The 11,996-nt window shown below is 32.5% G+C and overlaps 1 pseudogene; it reads left to right on the top strand.

The window, feature by feature from the left end:
* Nucleotides 1–11,395: 11,395 nt before the first annotated feature.
* Nucleotides 11,396–11,514, top strand: LOC112484618 (annotated as a pseudogene).
* Nucleotides 11,515–11,996: the final 482 nt, after the last annotated feature.

The following is an 11,996-nucleotide window of genomic DNA, read 5'->3' as shown; positions in this document are numbered from 1 at the left end:
AACTTTAATTTTGTCATCGATATTAACTGTCATAGCTAATATCACAAATTAATTCTCAAAAATTTAATTTTGCTAACTCGACTGTCGATTTTCCTAAAGTGATTGTTCACCATATTTTTAAAATAGTCTACTTTGACTAGATTTGGAGATTAAAGTCCAATTCCTTAGTTTAGTTGAGAGTTGCTGTTTGCATGATTGTCAGTGCTTGATCTGATCACAGGCTTTTTACCTTGGGCGTGAGCAAGCAGCAGAGTGGCTGCAAACCACGAGTCTGGAAGCAGGACCAAAGTATGACGCCTTGGGCCCCATCAGACATATCTAGTGCCACCATCTTTGCATCTGTGGAGACTCCCTTGACGGAGACATTTACCTGGGGCTCGTCTCTGGTCTAGGGTTGCATGTTGAATTCTGCTACTACAAAATGGAGGCAAAGGATCAGTGGTTCTGTCGCCCTGTGATTTATTTCCCAGTAAAAGACCCTCAGTTCTCTCAGTATGGAGTTTCTAACTCCAAGGCAGTTTCTCTACTTCAGGAGTATTGATGTTTTGGGCCAGATAATTCTGTTGTGAAGGGTCGTTCTGGAAATGATAAGTTGTTTAGTAGCATCCTTGGCCTCTACTGTCTATATGTCAGCAGAACCAGCACCCCCAATCTTATGCCCAGTTATTATGACCAATAATGTCTATAGACATTGCCAAATGTCCTTCAGGAGACAACTCAGGCCCAGTTGAAAACCACTGCTTTTGGATTATATGGGAGGAGGAGGGAGTTGCTCATGAAAGAAAACAAAACAAAAGCATGTTTTGTAGAAAGACGTGTTGTTGTTACTCTGGGTGCTAGGTGCGTCTCTTCTGATGCTGTGCCACTGCATTTTGTTTTCAGGAAATTCTGACACATCTTGCTATTGAGAACCACTATGCTAGAGTTTTCCAATTACCTACTTTCACTTAATTAACATCACCATTTTAAAATACTGCCCGCATATTCCACTTAGAATTCTTTTTCCTGAGGAGGGTTTTCTCCTCAGTTTTCTTCTGCCTCCTTTCTTCCTTGCTCCCCAATGTTTCCTCTGCTCTGACACCACAGAGTCTTCCTTTGGTCACCCGTTTGCTTGTGCTACTTCTGCTCTGCTGCCTGGGCACACCGAGTCTGTTCACGTAGAGTGTAGGTTCTGGACCAGCATAGCCTGGATGTAAAATGCGTGGCTTTCAGCAAGTCTTAACACTACCGAAGGCTTGTGTTTTGTTTATTTGTTTGTTTGTTTTTTGTTTTGTTTTGTTTTATCTATAAGGTGTGGGTTACCAACAGACACCCCATCGTGGTAATTTTTTAAAATAACGACTACAGTTCACTAACACACTTAACAGGTCCTGACACATAGAAAGCACTCCATATATGTTGAATTGTATTTATCATTTTCTATTTAAGTTGAAGATTTGCTTGTGTCTCCACGAGATTCTAAGTTTTTTGAAGGCCAATTTTTTTTTTTTTTTAAGATATGATATTCCAAATTGCTAACATATTGTCAGGTCTGTATGAGATATTGAATAATATATATTTATGAGTAATGAACAGAATTACCTAAGCTTGAATTTAAAAACAAAACAAAACAAAACAAAACAGAGAGATAATTAAGAATGGAAAAGTTGTTTTCTATGTCATTAATATTTAACTTTTCCTGAACTGTCTTTAATTTGCCAAATTGAACGGATGAATGTTCCTTTTCTTGGATTATTGTATCTCTCACATTTGGCAAGAGAGGCCTAATATTTTGCCTAATAGGAAGATATTTAAACATTTAACAAAAAGTTAATAATTTTTGAAATCTTCCAAACTTCAACTTAAGAAGGCTCTTAAATGTAAAGCAACAATATAATAATGACAATAATATAATAAATATATTTTCTATTCTATGCAACGATAATTAATTGCAAGAGATTTCCCCGGAGTAAGGAGCATTCAAATATGAGTCAGATATGTCTCCTATTCTAATTAGTTCACAATTTAGAAAGGAAAACATTTACTGGGAAAAAAAAAATGACCTATAATACAGGGTGGATGGATTGGAAGAGAATGTCCTTGGAATACGCAAAAAAGAGAGATTAATTTAACCATAGAGAATTGGAGGTCTGAGGTAAACTCGATACTGTCAATTTAATTCAAGTTTGACAAATAGTAAGATATTTCCTAGAAATAAAAAGCACTTCAGTTATAAGCAGTAACGAGTAAAGGTATTGAGTTGTGGAAATACAGTTCATATCCATAAAAAGTAGTTCGGTGTGAATGAGTGTAGAATTTGAGAAAAGAAACAGCGGGAAGTGAAGGTCAAAGATTTAGATTATACTCAGTTTTTACAGGACACCGAATTTAGCATGGGAGCCGGATTAATCATTTTCACTTAGGTATTGCTGAGTTAGCGAGAGAACGATAATCAAGGGAGTTGTGAGATATGAATTAACGGGATTTATACTGCTAAGTCTTATTCAGTGTGAAAACTGTTAGTTGAAGAAAAGAATGGAAGCGTGAAGGCAGAGGCTGATCAAGCAAAGAAGTGATGGCACCTCAGTCAAACCATGCTCTGCATGAGAGATCAATAAGGTAAACTGAGAGAAACTTAATAGTTCCCCTGTTGTGTTGCAGCTGCTAAAACATTACTGGTCGATATCAGTGACTGTAAAGTTAATATTAAGGAAAAAAACTGACAATTCAATTCATTATTATGAGAAATTCTATAACAATCCCGTTAAGAGAATATTTTGAGAGATTTCCTAATTGAGAAGAAATGGAATAAGATATGGACAAAGATAGAAATGATTATGGTTAGATGAAAATCATCTTTGCAAAACATCAGAAACTCTTAATCATTATAACTTGTTATGGCAGAAGCTGATGGAAAAGTGATATGCTTTAAAATTCTATCAATGATGTTTCGTTAATGTCCGTAATGTTTGTAGGTTTATCAGCATTTTCCAGCAGTCTGCATTGGCAGAGAATAAATATGAAGATATCACATTCATCTGTAAAAGCTCGGAATAACTTTCACTGATTGTTTTTTTATTTGACACTATATCATGAAGTTTATAGAACATTAGTAATGCCAAACTTTTTTTGCAAACAGATGAGATAGCATTATGCATTTAATGATATCTTGACAGTATATTGATGATTGCATTGTAACATTTATCTGAGGAGATAAGCATTTTTAATCTGCTGTCAGATAAACCAGTTGGAGAAAAATTCCACTGTCACTTTGTATGTCTTCAGAACAGCAGGATTCAATAAATTACATACAGTTTGCTATATTTTAGATGTTTATAAAGAAATATATAATTCAATTAAGTTTCCCAAAGCTTATTTCTGTAGGCAAAATGCATTATCAATGGTTGAATGTCAGCCAACACAAATATGAGGTCATAGTTATGGTTACACACACCAGCTCTTTTTAAAAAAAAAAAAAATAACTAGTTTTTAGAGCTGTTTTAGGTTCACAGCAAAATGGAGCTGAAGGTACAGAGATTTCTGTATACCCCCTGCCCTCACAGAGGCATGGCCTCTCCCGTAAGCCTCATCTCCTATCAGAGTACAACACTTGGTACAATTCATTGATGAATCTACAGTGACACATCATTATCACCTGGAGTCCATAGTTTACATTAGAATTCACTCTTCACGTTGTACATTCTATGAGTTTGAATGAACGTATAATGACATGTGTCCACCATTATAATATCATACAGAGTAGTTTCACTGCTCTAAAAATCCTCTGTGCTCTGCCTATTCATCTCTCCCTCTCCTCTACCAGGTCCCTTTAAACGGTATAAAAGCAACATGATAACATGATAATCTTTCATACAGCAGTGGTACAAAAATAATGAATGTAAAACAGATAAAATGAAGTAAATGAATAATGGTCACTCTTATGGAAATGATAAATTGATGTAATTTTACTTTAAAATTGTTAATTAACTATATTTTATAAACCAACATATCTTTCTGATGATTTCATGCTTTTATAAAATAAGGAAGTTCCAAAATTATAATTCATTGTCATTATTCTTATTCTAGAACTATAATGACATAAAATGCAACCTAAAAAAAATGGTAGCATATCCACAGTAATGTATGTCTTTGTCATTTAAACAGTAGTGCCAGAATTTCAGATGTTTCTATTTTGTCAGTGAATGAACAAATCATTTAAAGCATCAGAATAGTTAATTCAATTGCCATTTATTTTAGTTGGATAATGAATATTTATTTTAATGTAGATTAGAATTAATTTTCATTTCTGTTTTAGTCATCCATAAAACCATGTATGAAATACAGTAAAAAGAAGAAAAACAAACAAAGTAACTCAGTGTCATATAATCTGTCTCAAACAGATGCTATTTATTTAAGTGTATTTTCTTCAACATTGCCATTGGAGCACAAGTCTGCCAATACATAATTTTCCTCAAAATTTAATCATACTTTTTTCAAACACCAAAGTTTAAAAAAAAAAAACTGCTATTTTTTTTGTATTCATTTAGGCCTCACTGTATTTCATAAAGATTTTAATGTTTACCATACTAACTACAGCAAAATGTTTAATACATGTGTATATGTATGTGTATACCCTATGTAAAAATCATAACTCCATGTAAAATTTGAGCAACAACATTTAATTCTTTTTGTAAACTTTTAAAGTAAAACGAGTTACAGTAATTTACGTGATTAATATTCAATAATATGAAAATCATGATAATTCTCAAAATGGGATTTTCAAAGTATTATCTCTATTCTCAACAATTTTGTGCTCTTTCTCCATCTCACACTCACACGTCACCGATATCTTACATGTGGACTATTAAAGTTGCTTTCTAATTGGTCTTTTCCATTCTCTTTTAACGCATTTCCATATATACATAGTACGTTCTCTATGCGGAAGTGTGATCTCTGAAGAATAAGCATATATTATGCCATTTCTTCCCAGAAAACTTACATGGCTACTCAAAACCCTTCGAATTAAATGGGAACTTCTTACTCTCATTTGTATGTCCACACGTTATTTGGCTCTTGAGCACATTATGGCTCAAACAACACTTTTCCCAACTTTTCTCCATTCCTGTCACACCAAACCTTTCTGACTTTCTAGAACATTTCACAAAAGTTCTCGAATCAAGGACTCAACACTTGCTATTCCACAAACATGAAACACTATTCATTCAAATATGTGAACTACTCGTTCCCTCGTTACATGTCTGAAAGGTCAGAAGTATTTTTCTTACAAACCTATATTTTAAAAAAGTAACCTCAAGTGAGTCTTATGCAAATGTCACCTTCTCAGTTGAAGGCTTCTGTGACCACCTGGCACTCCCTCTCCAACTTCCTGGATTTATTTTTCTTCATAGCATTCACTTCCTTCAAGTATTCTATTTCACGTAATGATTCTGTTTTTATCTGTCTCTCCTCACTAGAATGAAAGCTCCTTGCAAGCAGGAATTTTTTGTCTGCTTTCTTCAATGCTGTATCCCCAGGGCTTGGAACAGTGATTACTACAGCTGTGTGATAAGTTTTAAAATCAGAAGTGAGGCTACAACTTTGTTTTTCTTTTCGAGATTACTTTTTACTATTCTGTTACTTGCATTTTCATATTAATTTTAGGGTCAGCTAGATAATTTCTGCAAATTTGGCAGAAATATGGTAATGTTTTTACATATATAATTCAAAAACATGTCTGTTTATTCACAAAGTAAAAATGTGGAAGATAGCTTTTTAAGAAAGCTACAGTATATTCTTTGAGGTTTCTCCAGGAGAAACATGTAACATCTGTGCATAAATCCATGCCTGTAACCTTTGAATCATTAGTAAACCTGATGGAGGATAAAATCTATAATTTCCCTGCATTGACTTTAACAATTCAATCCTTTTTTGATAGCACACAGAGACATATTTCCCATTGTTCATATTTGTCAGATAGTGATAAATTAGGCATATACTCATATATACCCTTCTTTAGGATAAATATAGAATTTCTGTGATACTCTAAATTCAGTCGGGCAAAGAGAAAGAAGAGTCTTTGTTAAGAGATACATGAGTTGAGGTACATACACAATTATCACTAACCTGGGAAATCACAGCCCAGTGATGGTAGGTATCAGCAGTGGTGGTAGTAGAAGCAGTAAATACATATTTGTTATATTAATAAAGACAGATTCTGAATTTCAAAAATCAACCTAGAGATAGGCCTGGGGACTGTTGTTAGTCTACTATAACCTCTGCTCCCTCAGATGATAGCTGTTGGTGAACTGAATTCATACCTCTTCACTGCACTAACATCATGGCCATAGAATGATTTAAACATAATAGATATTCTACTTTATTGCTATCTTAATTAGTGTGTAAATTTGAAGCTGATTAAACAGGAAAATTCAATCTGAATCAATACACTAGTAAATTTATTTTAAGAGTTGAAAATGCAGGATTACTAGCCAGAGAAAAATAGTATCACATGCTAGATATATTCATGATAAGACAATTTTCAGAATCTGTGGGTATTAGGCATTACATAGCATGATGGCTAACACAGCATCCATAAAAATTCTGAACATACTATCAAGCATTACTCATATTTTGCCCACATTTTTAGCTGATTTGTGTGTTTTCCTTCATGCAGTGTAAAATTTTCTATAAACATTTCAATTGACTGTGACATTTAAGGAGTAACAAAATTTATTCAGATAGCTTGAGAGTTTAGGGGGAAAAAAGCCAACTATCCATTTATGTCTGGGCTCCTGACAACTCCTTTTAGTAGATAACAATAACGATTTTAAAAATTAGTAATATGACAAGACAAATATCTTTTACAAAAGCAATTCTTTTGTTAGATATGTCATCACACCTACTGTGTACCCAGTTTTAAAAGATACATGTGTAAAGGTCGATATATTACAAAATATACTTAGAATTATGTGGTAGATTACTTAGGTAAATATGAAGTTATGTAGAATTATGTTAGAATTATGTAGGTGAATTATGTAGCCTTCTCCTTACTACTATCCCTCTCATTCAAAAAAAGCCGAGACACTGTGTCAGAATAAAAGAGGTGACAGAGCATAAAGCGTAATAAGGTTAGATTTTGATTCCTAAATACTTTTCCCGGGACAGGATAACCCAGGACCAGACCCATAAAAAAGTGTTTGTGACACTTATCGGTGGAGAGTATGGTTTCCTCAGAGAATAGAAAGTCTTCTGAGCCTGAGGAAAGTGAAGAAAAAGGGCAGGTGATGAAAACAGAAAAGCCGCCAGTAAATCCGCCAGTTGCTAGCTTTACTCAAATCCAGTTTTTCTTTCTTTAATTTTACTGTAATAGTAAAAAGAAGGACTGAAGATACAAAAAAAAAAAAAATAATAATATTTCAAAAAGATTACCCTGCTATTTAAGTACATGTTTTCCAAAGATTAAAGATGTCATCCACTGACCAATGATTTAAGGAATAGTATGGAAAGAGAAGAAAATGGCGGGAGAGGGGCAGAGATTACTAATTTTCAAACTATTTCTCTGCAACCTAAGTAAAGTGAAGGTATCACATTACAAATCCTGCTTCTTGCCATTTATTAACTTATCTTTGGTTTGACTATGCTTGCATGATTAGAGTCCTCTCTAATCTAACATCAAATTCATAACTCATAAAAAAGAATTAACTTTGCATAGGTCTTTGATCCATGACTAGACGTACATTAATTTACACATTATTCCCATTCTGTGATAACTTGTTCCAGTGACTAAAGTATTTAAGTTAACTAAATAGCGGGAGAGACCTTGGAGATCTTTCTACTAAGCTTCTTTTTTTAAACATTACACACATTTGTTTAGTAGTTTGCACAATATCATATAGCCTATTTATTTCAGGTCAGGACTGGAATTTTGGTCTACTAACTCATCATACTATTCATTCTAGTACACCTCACTGCCTTTCCATTCTCTCCCTCTCTTGCTTTTCAACAAGAATAATTATTCTTGTCACCCGCTTTCGAAACATCTGACATTTTAATTAGTCTTTCTAACATCAGAATCTGGATGCTGACAAAGCATTCTTTTTTTTTTTTTCCCCTATAATTCAGTTGCCTTTAGAGTGGCATTTCCCAAAGTGTGTTCAGCTCAACTGTAGCCTCGTAGAAATGTTCCGTGAAAAATAAATTCCTGGGAAATTAGTTTGAAAAATATGCATTATGATTCTTTGAGATGTATAATATACAATAGCATAATAAGTGCTCTAAGAAATAAATTCTCCAGGATAGAAAACTGTTTAACTTTGCTTAAACCACAATTTTACAAATTTATACTTACAATTTTTTCTCTATTTTGCCTATGCCATTCGAATGCTCAGTGTTCTCTTCAAGAGAGCTGCCTTGGAGTCTTGTCTCATTACACTTGGGAAGTCTCTCAGGTGGAAGGGAAGATGGATCTGAAAATAGCATTTTATACTTTGAAGCTTCTAGATAAAGTCTGGTGTCAGAATTTAGAAGTCTGTTCAAACACGGATTTTTAATTCAATAAACATTTTTAAAGAACTCACAGTGATCTATATTATTAGAATTTTACATTGCATATTGTCAATGTGTTCACTGATTATTCTGACCTGTTTTGCTATAAAGGGAAACACTGAAATATATGTGTGTGTGTGTGTGTGTGTGTGTGTGTGTGTGTGTGTGTGTGTGTGTGGCTTGGAGAGGACAATTAGGAGGTAAAGATGTAATAAAATACATTTGGATCAGATTATCAGAAACCTAAATTTAAAGACCAAAACAAAAGCTTCAGAAAGAGGACACTCCACAGACAGAAATGCTAGACGAATCAGGGAAATATGTACACCACACACACATGCGTGCATAATTACCTATTCTCGTAATACACACATATATATGGATATATAGGTATATATATATATCTATCTATCCAAATATATAGGTATCCGTGTATATATATGTATGTATGTATATGTATGTGTATATATATGGATATATAGGTATATATATATATATATATATATATGGATATATAGGATATATAGGTACCTATATATGGATACACACACACACACACACACACACACACACACCCCTATATATCCATATATATGTGCGATCCAAGTGTCATTTTAAGAATAAAATTAAAGGCATATTTAGCTAACATTTAATAACAATTTTAATATGAAGAACTCAGTTTGGGCTGGCAAAATACCCACATGCTTTTTGAATTTTGAAACCTTTAATTATTAAAATAAAGTTCTAATTAAATTTTACTTAGATTCCATTGATATTTGTTGAATATACTTTATTTACCCAGCTTCTTAAAATATCTATGGATTAAAAATTATTATGCTAAATATAAAATTTTTAAGTACTTTGCCAATAGAAACAATAAAAGTGATTCAAATTGTTAGAATTAAATATTTTAAAGTCAACTTTATGTTTTCACTAAAAAGCTGTAGTTTTGTAACTTGGTTTATGAACTCAGGTTAATTCTTAAGATATTTTATTAATAATTTCAAAAGAATTAGAATATCTGCTTTAAATTCATTTTCTGCTTTATTTTAATAATCTCTTTTAATTTATAAAATGTTTAATATGCATAATCCATTATACTAGAAAAACAACATGTGAAAAGGGTGTACTTACTGAATTTATTGTAGAGAGAAGGAAAATGAAAAGCCGAAATTATGTGTAAACTCCTCCAGGGTTATAATATCATTAAAAGGGAAATCAAATACTTTAATATATCTTTATTTCTGAACTTTATTTCTTTTGATTCTACTTAGAAGATTCTGTGTAAAGTGCTGCTGAATTTCGTTAATAAAATAAATTTCCCGATTAGAAGATAATAACAGATCTTAGATTAGAGTTCTTTTGAAAGATTCTAGGGCTTAATATTTGGTGGCAGTATATTTTTAATAAATAGTAAAGGGTGGGGTGTGAGGTCAGACATTATGAATTCTAACTCTATCCCCGCAATGACCATCCAAGCCTGGGCACTCATAGGTCATTACTCGCATAGTCTGTAATAGGCTTCCTTTGGCAATTTTCATAATATCTGCAAAAAATAGAAAAATAACTGTTCAAACAACTATATAATTAATTTATGTCATTAAATATTAATCAGTCATTTGTACATGAAGTTGGCAAATTCTTCTTTTCCTTATTTCCTCAAATTCTATTTCTGAGAATATTAGATCTAGAAAAAGAAATGTATAGTTCCCATTTAGCTTTCATTTATATATAAAAAAAAAAAATCATTCTGATATTTCAGTTGAAAACCTTTAAAATACCAACCATTTTTAGATTCAAAGCTATATTGTCGTGATTGGCTACCCAGATGGATAGGAGCCTTTCTTGATTGCTCTCAAATGCATATCTTATTCTACCATGTATCCATCAGTCACCATGGAATGAAAAATCTATTTACTGTTATTTGAGTATTGGGAACTCCCATCTTTTTCTTTTTAGATTTCACTTTGCTCAAAGGAGAATCATTTCCGGTCCCCATTGGGTCTTGTTCCAAACGAGCCATTGTATCTCATTTATTTTATTTGTATACCTAAATCTTGAAAGAGACACATAGGAGTTATTACCAAAAAAAGTGAATCCTATTAAATATGTCATTTTAATAGCTTTTTTTTTCTTTCATTGACCTGAAAGCATTATCTACGGCTATGCTTTCTAAATCTCTTATGCTTTAGAATCATCTAAGTTACTGTTTAAAACTATGTATTTTTTAAATTAAATGTATTGGGGTGATACTGGTTAATAAAATCATATAGATTTCAAGTGTGCCATTCAATAATGTGTCATATGTATACTGCATTGCGTATTCACCACTGAGTCAGATTTCCTTCTGTCACCATATATTTGACCCCCTTTACCCTTACCTACCCCACTCTCCACCCTTACCCTCTACTAACCACTAAACTGTGTCCATGAGCCTGTGTGATTATCATATTAGTTTATTTCTTTCAAAAAAATTTTTTTTAAACTTTTCCAAGAACTACTAAATCAGAATATCTGAGTTTAGGTCCAGTAATATTTTTTAAGCTCCATGGATGGTAGTGATTAAGATATCCAGAAGGATGATACTTAGCAATAAATACATTCCTCCATTTTAATTAAAAATATTATTAACCAATAGCTTATGGGACTATATAACTAATTTGCAATAATTTTAATATGAATTTTAATAATCATTTATTTTTGACATAAATTCTAATAGACAATCACATATTAGTAAATTAGATACTTTTATTTATAATAAATGGTAAAGAGATTTTGTCAATGTGTTTCTTATCTACGTAAAATAGTGTTTTATCATTGATCATTGAAATTTTTCATTTCATTTTAGCATATTATTCCAAAATGCAACCATGTCTATGGCCATGCTACCCTGAACGTGTCTGATCCTGACTGATTTTGGAAGCTAAGCAGGGTCAAGCCTGGTTAGTACTTGGATGGGAGACCACCTAGGAAGACCAGGTGCTGTAGACATAAAAATAAAATAATAAAATAAATAAATAAAATGCAAACATGATTTTTTCAATTCATATTCACTATGTTTGATGACTCACCTGATTAACTTAACATGGTCTTCCACTATCGGATGGGTGTCTCCCTCCCTAACTTCCTCTTCTGTCCTGTCCTTCATCAAATTCAGCACTTCAATAAGTGGCTTCTTTCAGTTTATTGATTGAAATGTTCTCTTTCTCTTTTACTCTAATAGATTACAGTTTCACTCCTAATTTAATAAGCAGTGACAATGATGTAGATCTACACATTTTTACATAATACGCCAAAAATATATTAACATATATACTTTAGAGATAAACGAACAAAGCAAAAAAATAAAATGACTTGTATGTAAATATAACTTCTTTTAAAATTTAACATTTAAATCTGCATCGATTGATAACAATGTTGAAAAGTTTATGGTGATATTTGAATAAATCAGGCTTTGGTGATCAGTTTTTATG

Source organism: Pteropus alecto, unplaced genomic scaffold (genome assembly GCF_000325575.1).
Source record: "Pteropus alecto unplaced genomic scaffold, ASM32557v1 scaffold17, whole genome shotgun sequence".
NCBI lineage: Eukaryota > Metazoa > Chordata > Mammalia > Chiroptera > Pteropodidae > Pteropus > Pteropus alecto.
This window is presented reverse-complemented; position numbering and strand designations above follow the sequence as displayed.